Source organism: Calliphora vicina, chromosome 3 (genome assembly GCF_958450345.1).
Source record: "Calliphora vicina chromosome 3, idCalVici1.1, whole genome shotgun sequence".
Taxonomy (NCBI): domain Eukaryota; kingdom Metazoa; phylum Arthropoda; class Insecta; order Diptera; family Calliphoridae; genus Calliphora; species Calliphora vicina.
The window spans coordinates 15,151,588-15,171,529 of NC_088782.1; the positions used below are offsets into that span (position 1 = coordinate 15,151,588).

At 29.4% G+C, this 19,942-nt stretch overlaps 1 protein-coding gene and 1 long non-coding RNA gene across 5 annotated transcripts in view; both read left to right on the forward strand.

The window, feature by feature from the left end:
* LOC135954415 (uncharacterized) overlaps positions 1-3,235 on the forward strand; it is a 33,742-nt gene extending 30,507 nt beyond the window's left edge. The window contains exon 2 of the long non-coding RNA XR_010576257.1: positions 1,870-3,235. This is a non-coding gene — a long non-coding RNA (uncharacterized LOC135954415). The remainder of the gene's footprint in view (positions 1-1,869) is intronic.
* LOC135954412 (myb-like protein Q) overlaps positions 1-19,942 on the forward strand; it is a 402,184-nt gene that overhangs the window by 120,030 nt on the left and 262,212 nt on the right. The window lies entirely within an intron of this gene.

The window sequence follows — 19,942 nt, forward strand, 5'->3', positions numbered from 1 at the left end:
TTTATTTAATTTAAAAATATGATGCATACAGGAAGCATTACTTAATGCTATTACAAGACTTTCTTACATTATTATTGATTTTCTGAAAATATTTAGAAATTGTTTTAAATATTATTATTTAGCACAAAGCCCTAACAACTTAAATTTTCCTTTTAATAAAACTGTTTTATTTACCTTTTAATTTAAATAACATAAAAGAAAAAAACAAAAATGTCATCTTCAATATAAAAATAAATTAAAATCAATTAGTTTGAAATATCAAACCATGACAACTATAACAGCAAATGAAATAAATCATCATCATAAAATGAAAATATGTATTGTATAGAGGAAAAAAGAACTTAAAACAATTGTAAAAAAAATCCAGAAACAGAAACAAACATTTGTCCATCTACAATGATGACATGTCATAACAGGCAAACAAACTGACAGTATGAGGGTTGGTGCAAAGATAAAATGTAAATATGTTAAAATTAAAGGCAACCAGCACACGAGTATTGGTCACTTGTGCTGTAAAAGGCATGTGTAACAAATTAGTGCAAGCAACAGAATATTTTTACAAACCAATTGTTTAAGTTAACAGAATAGGTTATTTTTAAAAGAAAATTTCCATTATTTTGCGGTATCAGTAGGAATTGTCGTCACGAACATTAACATGAAAACATGGCAAATGAGTGATATACACATGTATTCTAAAGGGTCTTCCGAACTTTGACAGTTGATTGGGGCCATATTGTTGAACGTTTATCTGTCGAATTAACCACCGAAATCGTGTGATTTGTCCCGTTTAGACTTTTTCTTGTGGGATTTTCTATAGTCGCAAGGTCTATGCGAATTAGACACAAATCACAGTGGACCTCAAAGTCAAAAACCTAAGTCTATTGAAAAAAACCTAACCAGAGCACAGTGGGGTAGAAACAAACATTTTTTTTTTTAATAATGGTCCGGTCGGTATAAAATTTGACGTGGGTGTAACAAATGACAAAGAGTATAGAAAATTAGAAATATACTAGAATTTGTATTTAAATTACTAAAAAAAAATATATCAGTTGTACAAAAACTAAATAGTTTTTAGTAATCCAATAAAATATTAATTCCTTTACATAAATCCCCAAAGTATGCCACATGTTTTTGATATAAAAGGAATATAAACATGATTTTACTATTAAACAGCAAAGTAAATACTTTGACATTTTACATTTTACTTCTAAAACTAAGCTAACACAATATTTATTGCATTTTTGCAAATGTTTAATATTATTGTATACGAATTTTATTAGGAATTTCTTTTAGCAAAAGTATGCTTTAATAATTACCTTAGGTTAATGGACAGCCAAAAGGTATGCAATAGTTTTTTTGTTGGTGTTCTAATTAGCAAGTTAAAAGCATTGTTATTGTTTAATTTGTAAATTTTGGTTTAGACAAGGAGTATTCGAAATTAAGTTATTTAAATGGACCCTACAAATGATGCAGGAGCAGCGCTATGGGGGCTCAAAGTAGGGTACCTTTGACATGTAAAATTTTTAAAAACACGTGCCATTTTTTTTTGTTTCCCATTCGTTTTCAAAGATTTTTATATTTTTGGAAAGCGCTAGGTCTTGAAAAAAACTTGTCAAAAGGTCAAAGGGAATGCCGCAATTCCTAAAAATTGGGGCGAAAATCCCAGAAATGGTATTTTTTAGAATTTTTTCCACATACTTCTTTTGGGCTGGGAAAATACTTTGGGGGTAAATAGGAAATACATCAAGGTTTCCAAAAAAAATTGATTCTGCCCCACTTTGCAAAGCTAGACACACACATGATACAATCTGATAAAAACAATCATAAATATTGTGAAAAAGTTTAACAAATTTTAATATTTTTTTACAGTATTAAGTGATACTTAAGCGATTTAAAACAAAATAACACCAAATTATTTAATAAATAAACAAAAAAGTTAAAAAAATATAATAAAACCAATCAAAAAATCGTATTGATAAGAGAAACAAACTAAACCAGCAAATAATTCCCGCACAAATTTTGCCCTTTCATTAAACCAATATCTTTAGAAATACCAAAAATAAAAGGTAAAATATAAAACAAACCAGAAATGTGATAACAAAAAAAAAAAAAGGAAAATAGTTTAATACGTATTAATAAAAGTTTAATAAACAAAAATCATAAATAATAAAAACCTAATAATTTTATCAAAATACCACAGAAACCCAACAAACAAATAAAGCCAATTTATTATTATAAATTAATATAAGCAATAATAATTTAATTTAATATAATATACAAAAGAATATATAAAAAAGCCTTTGCAAAGTTAAAAAAATTAAAAAAAAATTCCTTTTCCCAAAGCTGCTAATGAAAGCTATTTGTTTAAAATATAATAAAATCAAATATGAAGCCAAGTGATTTATAATAACTAAAAATGAAATTACTCTACATTTAATAAATAAAAGTAATAATGCAACAAACATTATTATTAATAAAATTATTTATTAAATCAACAACAAAATAAATGGAAGCCTTTCAAATGTTTTGCAACATCATTAACCAGAACAGCAGCAGCTCATGCAACAACATCATTAGTTTTGTTTGACATTGATTTTTCTGTTTTCAATACAGAGAGCAACATTGAAAATCAAATTTTCCAGCCTATAGTTCACAAACTAAAACAACCTAACGTGTCCTGTAACCAACTTACAGAGTGTGCATTTAAACGACTTCTTCTTTAGTTAGAAAGAAAGTTGTTTTGTTTTCCGTTTTCTATTTACTTAAGCCTACAACATACATTATTTACATTTAGCTATGTATGTGTTTTAAAGAACCTCAGCCACAAAACAACCTAACTAAGAAACAAACAAACAAACATGCACGAATATTTATGACTGCCTGTTGCCCTATGCCTACACATTACACTTACATTAACACCTATACTTGTACACTTACTCATACACTGACTACCACTACTACTACTACTACCCAAAACAACAACAAAGAAAAAATAAGGAAAACAATACAGCAGCAGTAAATAGACATTAAGTGGAAATACATATAAAAAAAACCAAGTAATTCTGAGTAACAATAACCAAGCAACTCAACCATTTACTTTCCTTCTTACATCGTTACAACGCTCTCCTCTAGCTCCTCCTCCTCTTTCCATTCATTGGCATCAAGGTTGAGCTTTAAACAAACTTTACGCTGATGATGGGATACATCATGGGTTGTGCTTGTTTTAAAGGTACGTTTTTGTTATTTCAGCTTTTAACATAAATAACACCAGAAATTTGTTTTAAACATATAAAAAATTAAAACCTCCACAAAAACCTTACACATATTTGTGTAATTTTTCATATTGTCAAATTTTAAAGCATATTTTTAGGCTTAAATGAACAAGTAAAATAAATGTTATAATTTGTTATACCAACTATCAAAAAAGATGGGGCGTATATTGATTTTGTCAGTCCGTTTGTAACACATTAAAATATTTTGTCGAACGATGATCCTCATAAGATTCTACGACGATCTACCTATGTCCGTACGTCTGTCTGTCTGTTGAAAACACGATAACAATGTTTCCCTGGAGTACTGTTTGATCAGTCATAAATGTTTTGATTGTGTGGCAATCCTGATAAAACTTTGCACGAATTAGTTCTGGCGATCGGGCAACATTTGTCCCTAGTCCATCTCAGAAAATGACTTAGACATTCATAATTGTCTTTTAATAATTAATATCTTGATGAAATTTTACACAAACAATTTGTATATGAACCTAGATCATTCTACCAACGTTTTATGAGGATCGTTCAATAATCGACCCTACTCCCCATATAACACCTGTATCAGAATGCGTATTTTGAATGCACTTGGTCCCCTGGGTATCAAAAATTATAATTTTTTTTTCATTTAAAATATTTGACGTTAATTTAACTTTTCAAAAAGTATAAATTCATTATACATCCTCTTAGAAATTTTTTAGATAACTGAAAAAGAATAAAACTACTTTTTTCTCAAAAAAATTGCGAAAAATCGCCTTTTTTAATTTTTTTTAATTCAAATGGTTGTAACTTTGGACTCAGTCATGGTTTGTAAACAATTCTTCCTTTATTTGATATATACATCTGTTGTTAATCCTATGAAAGAAAAATGGAAAAAATCGGTAAATATTTGGAACCGCGGTCATCAAAAAACTGGAGTAGGGTGGGTAAAAATGTTGAAAATTTAATTTTCAAATGCGAATATCTCCTAAGCTATAAGAGATAATTGACGAGGTTTTATGTAGTGCTCAATGAGAAGATTCTATATATGTAATTTTTTTGAAATCGGAACACAAACGAAGAAATAATATCATTTTTAAAATTGACCATACCTGAGGTGTCCTACTTTGGGGACCCTTGGCCCAGCTCCTGGTGGGTTCATGAGGCCCAGATTCAAAACTTAAACTCGACAACACTTCCCCTTTGAGCATGTGAAATTTCATTCAAATCGAATTAAGGGTTTAGAAGTTACAGATTTATTTCCCTCTTCTTTTTTTCTCATACCACTGTGCGCCATGGATATTTGGCTTTGTTATCGATTCGGCTGGTTGGCCGGGTTTCACATACGATCTCTTACGCTTCGGGTTATCGTAATGGATCCATTTGTAATCGCAAGTAATGATTCGTTGCAAAAATGATTTTCTTTTATAGCGTTGAAACATCATTTCGGCATGCAATATCAACTTTCAAAGTCTCTCGGCTTCAATTCGTATGGTACTCAATTTTCCTGCTTTTGGATGAATCCTCCTGCTCGCAAATGTTTTGTAATTCCTAATTGAGTAGCTCCCAATTATTTTGCAAATTCTTGTTGAATTTGACAACAATCTTCATGGAATAATGCCTCCAATTCTTGGTCTTCAAACTTTTTTGGCTGGCCGGGGCGATTGTTTTGCTGCATCTGTCGAATTTGTTGTCTTTGATTCAGTTTGTTTTGCCGAATCATCATGGAAGTATATAACGTTTAACGACACGTGCAAATGATATAATTTTGTTAAGAATAATGGGAAAGGGAAATAGGAAGATTTTCCGAGCAGATTTTATTTAGAATAGTGGAACAGGGAATAGGGAAAATATTGTCAAGGAATTTTTATATAAATTTCTTAATGTAAGAACATTCATCAGCCACCCTGTGTTTCGTATTATATATGGGCAATACCACGAGAATCGCTACCACGACTGAAAACACAAAAACCCTTGAAACTTTTGATTGTTTTTTTGCTATTGTCAAATTATTTATTGAAAACGAATGTATATTTTCTATTCACTTTTTTACTTTTTGTATACATATATTTACAGAATATATATTGTTTTAATATAAGAGCAAAATCTGTCACGTACGGTATGTCACGTACGATATTAAATTTTATTTATTATAAAATCATCCAAAGATTGTTTTTATTTAAATATGTTGGATTGTAAAGAAAAAATATTTCGTTTAGTGTAAGAAATTAAAAGAAAACATAACGCCTCTCACGATTCGAATATTTTCGCATATTTCTACATTTACCTCAAAATGAGTTCCGTTTTATGTCTCGTACGATATACCTTTATTTCGCTCTATATTTTGGACAACAATATTTCGAAATAACTTTTTATTATTTTAAAATATAGTAAACTCTGAATGGAACATAAAAATCAAATTATTTTTCAGATACTCTTATTTTTGCAAATTCTATTCCAATCTATAGGCTTACAAATGTCACGTACGATGATATGGAATTGCCCTTATATGTCCTTCAATTGTTAAAAGGTCATATTTTGAGATAAAAATTTTATAATTTTTTATGTTTTTAAAATTGCTTGTAAACTTTTGAAAAGTTTAATATATCTTGTATATTTTATTATCAATATGTCAAATAAATGAATATAAACTTAATGTCTGGAACATTGCTCTTTATGAGTTTTTCAAACATTTAAAAAAAAAACGTTAGCACAGACCACAGAGGTTGAACTTGATCGATTATTTACCTGCTATAAACCGTATAATTTTACTCTTTCTCTTTAAAAACTAATATTTTAATATAATTTTCTTTTCTTTCTATTTTTAGGTAAGTTTTCCTTTATTTGTATTTATTGTCTCCTATATGCAAATAAATTCATTGTAAGTATTTAATTTAGTCTTAAATTTAAAGACATGGTGTCATATTTCAGTTCAATATTGTCTAAAAAAGAATTTCTTTTTGAAAAAATTAAAAATTTATTGAAAATCGTATTTGACATCGTATTTCTTTGAGTTTCACATAAATATAATAATAACCGATGTTCTTAAGAGCTAATTTTATTATTGATTACTTATCAGCAGTTTGTTAGTGAAACTGAAACACTTCAGGATTTTCGTTGCATACTTTAGGGAGTACAAAAAATGTTATTAGCAGTTTTGTTAAGATAATGCCTGCGTTAAAAATAAGGATTAAAAGACCTTATTTAGCAGCCCCAAGAACTCAGGATACCATTGCAAACTCAAACTCCCAATAATAGGTAACCATGAGAATTTTGTAATAAAATTAAAAGTAATAAATTTAAATATAATTTTATGATACTGTTACGAAATTGTACTTGAATTCAAATATAACGATTTTAACGGCTGATTTTGAGTTGCATAATGCTATTTGAAAGCAGTGCCTGTCAAACTATAACATATCTGTGGGCGTTATTAACATTAAATAAAAGCTTTGAGTTGATCATTGATCGTAAGTATGGCAACGCTGAATGTTTGCTGCGACTCGTATATTCTAATTCGAATATTCGAGTTTTGGCAGTTAAAGAACATTGTAGAAAGTTCACCTGAGATGTCGTGTGTATTCGAAAGCTCTAGGCTTCAAATATACGAGCTTTGACAGTTAAAGAACAATCTAGAGTGCAGATGGCAGTGTTATAAATAGTAGCAGAGGTTGCAGTCGTTAGTCAGTTCATCAGAGGCGCTATTCGAATAAACATCAACTGAGTGCCTTAAAGTGTGCTGTATTTTTCAAGTGAATTCGTGTACATTATAAAGTGTCTGTATTTCTGCGGCTTTTATTTGCAATAAAAAGTATCCGGTTTGTTTAAAGAAAATAAACCAACGTTTTGAAAAGATTAAAACGTAACAATACTTTTAACACCTACTTTACTTTAGGGATTAATCCCACTGAAATTTACAAAGATCAAATCAGATTTGCATCTAGTTCAGAATAGTAATATTGTGGTGAAACGTTTATTGCTAGGGGAGTTCTTTCATGCATTTGCAAATCAAATTATTCGCCTTAAAATAGGCAAGAAATTAAGTAGTTACTAAAACGATAAAAACAATAAAATAAAATAATACTCGTTATCCCACCCGACCTGAGTCTCGAAAATAAAGATTATTCACTAAAATGAAGAACTTTCGAAATAAAAATGTTCGAGAAAATTTCCATTAAATTTTTTCGTTAAAATTTCGAAACAAAAATGTTGGAGAAATTATCTATGCTTCAAAATTTCTCGAAGGTTCGTTTTACAACAAAAAAAGCGACAGGTGTGCTCTAGGAGCACATTCTCTTGTCGCTTTCGAATGTTTTACCCGAGAAATTAATGAGAAAACTTCGATGGTGATTTCATTATCGACAGCCGTGATCAAGTGGGATGTTTGGTGATTTTCATCGTTTAATAAAGCATTTTTAGGGGGATAATTTTATTTACAAATACATAAAAATCCGCCCCCTGTTTATTACTAATTCCGGTGGGTATTATAAAATAATAAGTGTCTTGTAATCTTATTTCAAAATATACGTTCACAGATAACAGTTTTTTGAATAAGGTAGATGGGATGATTTTAACAGATTTGAAACGATTTCTGAATAGCATTATCAACATCTTCTTGCTTCCTTACTGAAAGAAGGCAGGTTGAAATGTGTATCTGATCTTTTACAAGGTCTTTTAAGGAGACCTTTCAAGGAAGGCAAGCTGGAATGAGAATTGGATGTATAAGAATTGTCAGTGGTGTAGATTATTTATATTAAAATCCCTTTAAAAATAATTAAGCATATAATTTTATCGTAAATGTAGCATATTCAAATCTATTCAAAATCCAGCATTTGTTGTTGCCTACTTTAAGGATTTGCTTTTAATATTTCCATTCCTTTGCATAATTTAAAGTTAATATCTTAAATAAAACTTAACATCTTCATAAAACCACCATATGTAGTTAAGTTTCTTGCTTCCAACTTGTGGTTCTTTCCATATTCTAGCTTTCTTCCTTGTGCTATTTTTATCTATTTACCACTAACATCTAACTCATTTCTAACGCCCGAGTCTATTATCTGGCTTACAATGCGTTTACTTACCATCAACTTAATCCCTGAACTTTATTCTAACTGTAATCAAATTGTATTTTTAAATAAAATAATAGAAAAAAAAATCCTGCAATATGAGTATTATGTTTAGTTTAGTTTAGTAGCTAAAGATAGTGGCTGCTGTGCTGAGCTGAACAGTGTCAGTGGTTTTGTTTTAGATTTTCTATTACAATCATCTTTTTGTATTTTATTTATATTTTTGTTAGTTGTTTGGTTTTTTTGCTTTCTTTCTTGTTGTCTGTGGCTTGTTAACAGAAATTTATTTAAATCTCTTTACAAGTTGTTGTGTTTTATTTATATTTTCACATTTTTTTCCATTCTTTTTTATGTTATCTCACTCTCAGCTGTATTTCGTTATGAAATATATTTTTATTTTTTCCATTTTAAAGCATAGTTTCAGGCTTGAGGTAGATATGAGGGTTTTCTGTTGTAAAATTTGTTTAAATATGAGAAAAATTGTATATATCTTATATATTTAGTTTTTGAAATATAAATTAGGGTGGCCTTATTTGTGCAATGTTTTCAATTGAAATATAAGTTCCCAGATTTCCATACAGAATATTCTGTCTTTTTAGTAGGATCTTAGTTTTTGGTATAGTTTCCTTTGACATCAGATTCTATATATCTTGGAAATATAGAGTATCTTATAAAAAATAATAAGATACTCTATATTTCCAAGATATATAGAATGTGTTTTTGGGATATTTCTTAATAATTCTCCATAAAATACATATTTTTCACTTTTGTTAATGAATCAGCTGACTACTATGCATAGTATTCAGCCTAATATACCACTCTATTTGTTAAGATAAATTTTGTGTAAAAATAAATATTGTGTGCGTGTGTGTGAAAAGGTTTGAAAGAGTGTTGTAAAAGTTTATTAAATGGAGAAGTTTTTTTTTTACTATGAGTAACTAAAAATGTAATAAAATTGTTTAAACACTTGTTTATTTAGGTTTGCTTGAGATCAGCATTATTTTAAATTATTTTATGGATTTGTAAATTAAAAAAACACTGTGACCTTTTTCCTTATTTTATTTAACAATCGTTCCTCTCTAACAAATAAATCCATTTATAATTTCTGTTAAGTTTCTTTAAGAAAATTTTCGTAATTATAGCATTTACCATGAGTGGTAAGGTAAGGGTGTTTATCATTCCGTTTACATTTTTAATTTGCAAACCCATAAAGTATAAACATATTTGGTCAATTCACAAGGTCTCTTATCATGTCATATTGTCATAATGTACTAATATTTCACAATGGTTTTTATTGTTTTTCGAGCAAAAAATGTCCTAAAATAATACTAATATAATGCTATGTTTATTGTGTCATCGTAACCAACCTGCGCCGAATGCCTAAGAGTCGGTTAAGCCGAGCTGCCGAGTCGTGATATATTAGGACATTATGATAATATGACTGATAAGAGACCTTGTGAATTGACCAATTGTTTTTAAAAACAGTGGCTTAATTCCTTTAATTAAACCGGATTATTTTAATTGAAAATAAAAGCGATCAGTAGTTTAAAAATTGTGACAACTCTTTATTTATTTAAATTTACAAAACAATTTAAATAGTCACTTTCTGAATAGTTTTTTCCTGTAATACCCACACTTTATAATTTACAAAAATATACTGGTAATGCAGTTGATGTTAACTATAATATCGCCTACGATATACTCACTACTAGCTGTTGCTATTTATATACACAGCGCCATCTTCTAGAAGTCTCATGAATAATCTAACGCAAAAATCTCGAATGTTCTACTTCCACATGATGATACTAGAGCTTTTAAAGCTACTTCACATTTAATGTTATCATACTTATAAAATAAACAATGTTAATAATATCGTGCTATCAACATTGTTTATAAGTAGAAGTTTTATGTTTATAAACATGGTGAATGTTGCAAGCAGCCATTAAAGACTTAAATTCAAAATAATAATTTCTTAACAATATGGCCTAGACCGATTATTGGATGTCTGACTTAAAAATGCGGGATTTTTTAAAATGTTTAGGTTTTATTTTGAAACATTTGTACAATAAAAATGTTAATTATAGTTTCATGTCTGGCCGCATATTCCTGGGGATTTCGGCCAATGCTCATTTCAAACGAATCAGTTGCATTCGACACAGGTTCCCTGTGATGGACTGGCTAGATTTCAGCTACTCATAATAGATAGGATCCTTTTGGTTGGCCGGGCTTCACATACGATCTCTTACGCTTCGGGTTGTCGTAATGAATCCATTTTTCATCGCAAGTTATGATTAGAATCCAGCTGCTCCTAAACGTTTTGCAATTGCTGATTGAGTAGGTCGCAATGATTTTGCAAGCTCTTGTTGAGTTTGACAACAATCTTCATGGTGTAACGTCTCCATGGTCATTGGTCTTCAAACCTTTTTGGCTGGCCTGGACGATCTTTGTCTTCTGTGTCAAAATCACCACTGCTGAACCGCACAAACCATCTCTCGCACGCTGAAACCTATGAAACACATTCACCATAATCTAATGCTAAACTTTCCGCATATGACGCTTGGTTGGCACAAAATTTGACATTTTTGAATAAAAACAAGTAAGAGAGCTATATTCGGCTGTGCCGAATCTTATATACCCTTCACCAAATTATACTTTAAAATAATTTTTTTTAAATATTTTTAGGTAAACAAAATTTATTTTTTTTTTTAAATTGTTTTTTAATTTTTTTTTTTTTGCAAAAAATATTTATGAAAAAAAAAATTTTTGATGAAAAAAGTATTCGGGTTAAAAAATAATTTTCCCGATTTTGACCCACTGTAAAGCTTTATCTACATCGTTGCAATGGACTTTGAAATATCTATCATTAGATATCCATATTGTCTATATTAATGACTTAGTAATCCAGATATAGATAAAAATAGGTAAAAAATCGAGGTTGTCCCGGTTTTTTTTTTCTCATATCTCCGTTATTTATATACCGATTTTGCTGATTTTAAATAGCAAACTTCTCGAAAGCATGTCTAACAGAATTATTGAAGATTTGGATCCCGAAGATATCTGGGGTCTTCAGAAAATTGATTTCAACAGACAGACAGACGGACATGGCTTAATCGACTCCGCTATCTATAAGGATCCAGAATATATGTATATACTTTATAGGGTCGGAAATGAAAAATGTAGAAATTACAAACGGAATGACAAACTTATATATAAAAACTTAGTTTTTTGCACTATAATGTTCAATAACTAAGTGAGAATAAATGGCAGATATGTACCCTTCAAAATGACATATAAGTTATTAAAAACGAAAGCCTCGTTCATAGGATACGCCATCTTTTGTAAATCCTGCATTTTTGTAACCCAAATTTTATTTTTCCACCAACAAAATTTGTATTCATTAAAAACAATACCACCACTATCTCGATTTTGGATCTATTTTTATTTACCATGAGTGGCAAGGGTATATTTAAGTTTGTCTATTCTGGATCGTTATAGATATCGAAGTCGATATAGCCATGTCTGTCTGTATGTTGAAATCGACTTTCCGTAGCCCCCAAATAACTTACAAACATGATTGATATATCAATATATCGGTAATTCGTCCGGCTCAGTTGCTATTTAAAATCGCGTTAATAGGACAACAAATGGCTGATATAAGGATAAAACCGGGACAATCCCGATTTTTGCCCTATTCTTGATCTATATCTGGATTACTAAGGCATTAATATAGACAATATGAATATCCAATGATAGAATTTTCAAAGTCCATTGCAATATATATATATTTTTTAAACCGAATTTTTTTTTCACCAAAACTATTTTTTGTCAGAATTTTCTTTTCAATAAATTTAAAAAATAAAAAAAAAAAATTTTTTAAAAATTTAAAAAAAAAAATTTGAGAAAAAATTTTTTAAAATAAATTAAAAAAAAAAAATTTAATTTTGTTTACCTAAAAATATTTAAAAATTTTATTTTAAAGTATAATTTGGTAAAGGGTATATAAAATTCGTCACAGCCGAATATAGCTCTCTTATTGGTTTTTCATATAACTTTAATTAAGGAATTTACATTCTTTAATGCACTTTTATTAAAATTTATTTTATATCGTCACCTAAAATACAAAACAACGTATCATCAAAAAATTCGAAATTGATTTTATTATTGATTACGATTTCCTACATCATATTACATATGTGTATAAAATTTTAAACTTTTACTATCAAAAATAACCAAGTTATAACCAAAATTGAAACTAAAGTATCATCAAGTATATGATTTTCTTGAACAAAATAACGTATACACTTGAGTAATTAATTAATAAATCGTTTTTACCTTATTGTAGGTAGTATCCTAATTTTATTTTAATAAATTTGTTGCAATTGAATATTTTTTGCAGTCTTAATGAAAATTTAATGAAGAAAATAAAAATAAAAAAAAACATAATAAAATTAAAAAAGTATATATAAACTGCTTTTATTTAAAATAAAAAAAATATTTTTATTTAAGTTTTTATTTTTTCATAAAAATTTATATTGATGATACGTTTTTTTGTTTCAGAAAATAACAATTCAAAAAAACGTAGCCACATATCTTAGAGTGTGCTTTGAAAAAATTAGTTTTTTTTCATAAAATATATTTCTAGAGTCATTGTAATTCAGATTTGAAAATTTGGTTTCAATATCTCAAGTAGTTTTCATTTTATATCGTTTTTTGCTTCTCCTATAAACTTATGAAAAGTGATGTTACGTTATTTTGCATTTTAGGTGACGATATTAAGTATTGCTGGCATTTTCCTTGTTCTGCTTTTGTTCCTGTACGAAATTCTTTTGAGTTTCCGGCCCTGCTGGTGTAACAATTTAACGTGTTCTCCCCCCAAATCTCTTTCACATGCAACCAAAAATTGTATGGTTTTTATATTTTTGGTTTTTTTTTTAATTTAAAGTGTAGGAAAACAATATATTAATTAGAAAGAAATTTTAATCAAAAGAAGAAATATGTAAAAGAAAACATATAAAAAAATTAACTAAGATTAATTTAAACCTTAATAAATGTAGAACTTTTTGTCCAGTTCGTTTGGAAATGAAGTATTTTTTTCTGAGTAAAAGATAACTTCGAAATATTATATATCATTGTATAATAGATTATGGACCATTTTCAAATATCTATAAAATATTTAATAAATTAAATAGCTACTTTTTTACTATTTGTTTGCAATTCTTAAAGAATCTTTTTGCTTGTTAGAAAATTTCGAATGAGATTGCTCTTTCAAGTTTAACTGAATCTAGGAAACTAGTTACGTATTGCTATTATTGTGATCCTCAGTGTATTTTCACTAAAATTAAATTTGTAAAACCCACGCTGCTCCATACTGCGGTAAAATCTGTGTTTTTTTACAAAGAAAAACTAAAGAAACACGAACATACAAAATATTTTCATACAATACAAAACATTTTAACTGCTGCACATACATACATGGCATGTAAGTGCATTAGGGTGGGCCAAAAAAGTCATACAAAAAACTTAATTTTAAGTCACAATTTCTTAAAATAATTGTCCCAGCTCTAAGCGTTGAAACCCCAAATCAAAGGTCAAAAATCAAATCAAAGGTCATTTTCAGGTACTGTCAGGACAAATAATTTGATAAATGTTATCTTAATCTTATCCTAATTAAACTTTCGTTTTGCTTGGTAGAATCCCTACACGGACCACCTTAATGATCCTGTCTAATTTTCAATGTTTCAGTGTTACTTTGTAGACATATACGAGGTCAATGGGAAAAGTCCTTTTAATTATAGTACAACATTTAAGTAATGCTGATTTTACAACAACAAACTCATTAGAAATAGTTTTCTTTGAAAAAACTGAAATTGATTTGAGGTTGTATCAGAATTTATTTTACAATTTATTTTTAAATGGACAGATTTTGCTGATTTTTAATACCAAACTACCTAAGACACTTGCAAACTTTCTGAAGAAATTTAATTAATGATGCTTTTATAGTTTGGAAGTGAGAATGTTTTACACTAACATACAAATATAGAAAAATCAATTTAGAATTTCAAAGAACGAGTTGTATAGTTTAAAATTGTAGTTTAAAATATCTTTTGAGTTTACGCTCGTATTAGAGATATAAGCATGACGCATCAGGACATGTTTTTCCAACAAATATGCATTTTATACATACAACCCAGCAGTTTGAAAAGTGTCAATTGGAAACCCTACACTAACTGTATTACTAGTGGGTGTATGACTTAAAAATTAAGGATTTCTTCAAATTTTTAGCTTTTGTTCTGAAACATTTGTACAATATAAATACATTCAAAGTATTGACCATTGTTAGCTATGCAATTTTCCCATATTTCTGGCAACATATGGATTCAGAGCCAAAAGAACTGCTCATATTTTGAGGCCAAGAACGAATTAAGTCAATATCGGTTACTCTGTTCTGCATCGATCGAAACAAATAGTAGTCAGACGGAGCACGGTCTGGTCTATAAAGCGGTTGAAGCAAAACTTTCCAATCACTTCATTCTAAAAATACCTTTTAACAGGTATTGCAACATGTGTCCGAGCTTTGTCATGATGGAATATTACGGTTTCATGTCTGGCCGTATATTCTGTGAGTTTTCCGGTCAATACGAATCACTTGCATTCGGTACAGGTTCCCTGTAATGGTCTGGTCAGATTTTAACAGCTCATAATAGATAGGACTCTTTTGTTCCCACCAAATGCAGTCAAAAACGATTCTAATTTTATCGCGTTTTCAATAAAAAATAGAACTCCGAATATATTGAAAACGATTTTGCATTAAACATAGTGCTATTGAAATGCTATTGAAAATTGGAAATAAGAAAACTAAATTTGTTAAGATATTACGTATTTTTTCCACTTCAAAGGCGTACGAATGTCGCGTTCTAGACCACAGAAATGCTCACTTCAAGAGAATGTCGCGTTCTAGACCGTGGAAATGCTCATTCGGAGAAGAGACCATCAAAAGGACAACATTTTGCAGTATAAATTAAGGGCCTGATTCTGAAACACGTCCGGAAAATAATTTCAAAATTATTGTATTGAAATGACTCAGTTCTCAAATAGTTTTTGAGTGCTTTTCATATAAAAATTAGAAAATTCAGATTCAGGTCCTAAAACCCCTAATTTAATGAACTGCAGGGCTATGCATCATAGTGCTTTGGCTATAAAACTATAAAATATAATGCTAATGCTTACGCCTTATTTACCTTGTTTTGAAAGAAAAATAACAAAAACAATTTTCAGGTACATAATTGTTGTTGTTTTCTTCTATTTTTTTTGTCAGAATATGTTTTGTTTTCTTCACATGTTTTCTTTTAATTTTCATATTATTCCAAAAAAATAAAAAAATAACAAAAATGTTGTCATTAACAAAAACAACAAAATCAGCACCATCGTCATTTTGCATAAGTTTTTGTTGTTATGGTTTTTATTACTGTTATTGTATTTGTTGTTGTTATCTAATGCAACGTCATTAATTTTGATATACACACACATACATATACTGAAGCATCATTATGTTGTTTTGTTTTATTTAACCGTTGTTTTCCAATTCTTACTGTCTCTCACTTGCTCTTGCTCTCTCTCTCTACATTCCTTGCAGAATACATACGTATGTTTAAGGATAATTTATGTATGATGATTTGTTTAAACTTTATAAAGGAATGTGTATACTACGAGACAGGTGTGTGTGTGTGTAAGAGCATCTGTGGGAGAGTTTTTATTGTGCGGTATATTTTTTAGTTTATTTGAACATTTTGAAGATTTTGCTATAACAAAGTATTGTATATAAACGTCATTTATTGTGGTTTACTCTTTGCAATTGTATCTTCCTCTTCAAATTTAATGCACATGCTCATAGTTTTAGTGAAAACTCTTTTGGAAGAACTATAATAAAGAGTTTGATTTTTTTGCGCTCTCTCATTTTCCTTTGCTCTTTTTGCATGTATTTGCTATAATTTGATTGTTTTAAATATTTGCGAGCATGTAAAATGACGAACCGGAAAATGTTTTTATTTTTCTTGTGATTTGTTTTCAATCATGTTTTTCTTTTCAGTTTTATGTTGTTGCAATGTTTGTTTGTGATTTATTTCTTATTTAGTAGTCGCCAGTTATTCATGTTTTCTCTTTGTTGTTTTGTATATTCTTCTTTGTTTATGTTGTTGTCTTTTTTTTTTTTTTTGTTTGCTGTAATTTTGTTTATTTTTATTTTTTTGCTGGTATTTGTTAGTTTTTTTCTTTGTGTTGTTTATTTTGTTTTTGTTGATTTTGAAGTTTTTGCTTTGTTGGTGCAAGAGAGTGTGTGTGAATTAAATTCTATTATATTTCCTTCCTTATTGACTTGTTTAGTTATTTTGTTGTTGTATTTCCTTTGTGTTTATCCTTTTTCCTTGCGCTTTATACTTTAGTTTTTACAATTGTTTATGCAAACAGTTGTGAGAAATAAAATAGGTTGTTCAGATTCTATAAGCTGCATGAAATGTAGACTATTTTAATTAAATTTTTTTGGAAACGAACGCCTCGTTTACAAATTCTTAATTCTTTAATATTTTTATGAGTGGCAAGGGTATATATAAGTTTGTCACTCCGTTTATAGTTTCAATATTTTTCATCTGCGACCCCTCAAAGTATATGTATATGTAAATTTTTGATCTATATAGATAGCGGAGTCGTCTTTCCGTCTGTATGTTGAAATCAACTTTCCGAAGCTCCCAAATAACTTACATATGTATATGATTCATACATAAATATATCTTTAATAGACCCGGTTCGGTTGCTATTTAAAATCGATACATGAAAAAAACCAGGACAACTCTATTTTTGGTCTATATCTGGATTATTATGTCAATAATATAGACAATATGGATATCTAATGATATTTCAAAGTCCTTTGCCGAATTTTTTTTGACAATAATGTTTTCCACTAATAAATAAAAAAAAAATCTTAAAAATTTGGAAAAAAAATGTTGAAAAAATTTTAAAAAAGTAAGAGAACTATATTCGGCTGTGCCGAATCTTATATACCCTTCACCAAATTATACTTAAAAATATTTTTTAAATTTTTTTTTTTACAAATTGTTTTTTAATTTTTTTTAAAAAACGTTTTTTCAAAATTTTTTTTTTTAAATTTCTTTAATTAATTTTTTTGGAAAAAGAATTCATGACAAAAAAATAAAAAATATTTTTTTCCGATTTTGATCCATTGTATGTCCAACTTACTATGATCTTATATTCACGTTGCAAAGGTCTGTGAAATATCTATCATTAGATATCCATATTGTCTTATTAATGACTTAGAGCTAGTTTCTTACTTGTCAGTTAAACTCAGCTTAACACGCTGTTATATTAAACCTGAAGCATATTTTGCCGGGATTTAACCAATGATTGTGTTTCTCACTAATAGATTAACTTTGTCAGCATTGTCATACTTTTGAGTCAAATCACATGTTTATTCCTCAAATTTGTTTATATAAATATGGCAACACTTTAAATTTTATAAGAAAAAGCAACCGCGTACATAACTTTTTTTGTAAATTTTTACTTTGTAAAAGAAAAAGTAACATTAAAGTATATAAAATGTATATTAAAAATTATATTTATGTTAATAAAGCAAATCAAAACAAAGAGCTGCTGTGCTGAATTGTTTATTTTATTTTTCATCTGTTTGTGCTTTAGCATTTTATACTTAGGTTTAACTCATCAATGATGCTCAGTTAAACCTAGATTATATAGTAACAAAACAATAAGTGAGAAACACAATTTTTAGTTTAATCTAGGTTTAAGCGATGAATGTAGATTATCTTTATCCCAGAAACTACCTCTTAGTAATGCAGATATAGGTCAAAAATAGGTCAAAAATCGAGGTTGTCCTAGTTTTTTCCTTATATCTCTGCCATTTGTGGACCGATTTTCTCGATTTTAAATAGCGACCGAGCCGGAAGAATTTCGGAGATATTGATATATGAATCGTGTATGTAAGTTATTTGGGGGCTTCGGAAAGTTGAGTTCAACACACAGACGGACAGACGGACATGGCTATATCGATTCCGCTATCTATAACGATCCATAACTTTATGGGGTCGCAAATGAAAAATGTGGAAATTACAAACGGAATGACAAACTTATATATACCCTTGCCACTTATGGTGAAGGGTATAAAAATTGTTTACCAAAAATATTTTTTTTAAAGTTTAGTTTGGTGAAGGCTATACAAGATTTGGTACAGCCGAAAATAACTCTCATACTTGTTGGGTGTATGACTTAAAAATTGCGTGATTTACGGGATGCGGGATGGCGCATCTTTTAAACGCGGTTATTGTTTTTAATAACTCATATGTTATTTTGAACTGTACATATCTGTCATTTATTCTCACTTAGTTATTGAACATTATAGTGTAAACAACTAAGTTTTTTTTTTGCTTCGAAAATGTCGAATTTTGTACCAACCAAGCGGCATATGCTGGAAGTTTGACTTTACTTCTTTAATTTGGAAAAAAAAAGTGCCAGTGAAGCACACCGATTGCTCACCAAAGCTTGTGCTGAATACCTTCCATCGGTTTCAACGTGCGAGAGATGGTTTGTGCGGTTTAAAAGTGGTGATTTTGACACTGAAGACAAAAATCACCCAGACTAGCCTAAAAAGTTTGAAGAAAAGAGAATTGGACTTATTATTCCATGAAGATTGTTGTCAAACTCAACAAGAGCTTGTAAAATCATTGGGAGCTATTCAAGTAGCAATTCCAAAACGTTTGCAAGCAGCATCATTCATCCAAAAGCAGGGAAATTGGACGAGAGACCTTGAAATACGAGTTTGAATATCCGAAATTACACCGAATCATTACTTGCGACGAAAAATGAATCCAATACGATAACCAAAAGCTTATGTAAAACCCGGCCAACCAGCCGAATCGACACCATAGCCAAATATCCATGTCGCTAAGGTAATGCTCTGTATTTGGTGAGAACAAATGGCTCCTATCTATAATGTTGAAATCTGGCCAGGAACTTGTACCGAACACAACTGATTCGTTTGAAGCGAGAATTGGACGAAAAACGCCCAGTATGTGCGGCCAGACATGAAATGTAATATTCCATTATTACAACGCTAGGCCACATGTTGCAATACCTGTTAAAAACTATTTAGAAAGAAGTGGTTATTAAGTTTTGCCTCATCCGCCTTTTAGTTCAGACCTTGCCCCGAACGACTACTATTTGTTTCGATCGAAGCTCTCTCTGCGATGCGCTTCACTTCAAAACAGAATGTCCCATATTGGCTTAATTCGTTCTTGGCCTCAAAAGATGAGCAGTTCTTTTGCTCGGAATCCATGTATTGCCAGAAAGATGGGAAAAGGTCATAGCTAACAGTGGCCAATACTTTGAATAAATTTATTATATACAAATGCTTAAAAATTAAAGCTAAACATTTGAAAAAATCCAGCATTTTTAAGTCATAAACCAATAATAAATCTAAGGTTGTCCCGAAATAGAAACATATTTGTTAACATCGTGACAATGCGGAAATTAAAAAAAAATTAAAACGCGATTTTGGAAAAAAGAATTATATCATCGGAAAGCAAACACTTTTGTCTATATAACGATTTT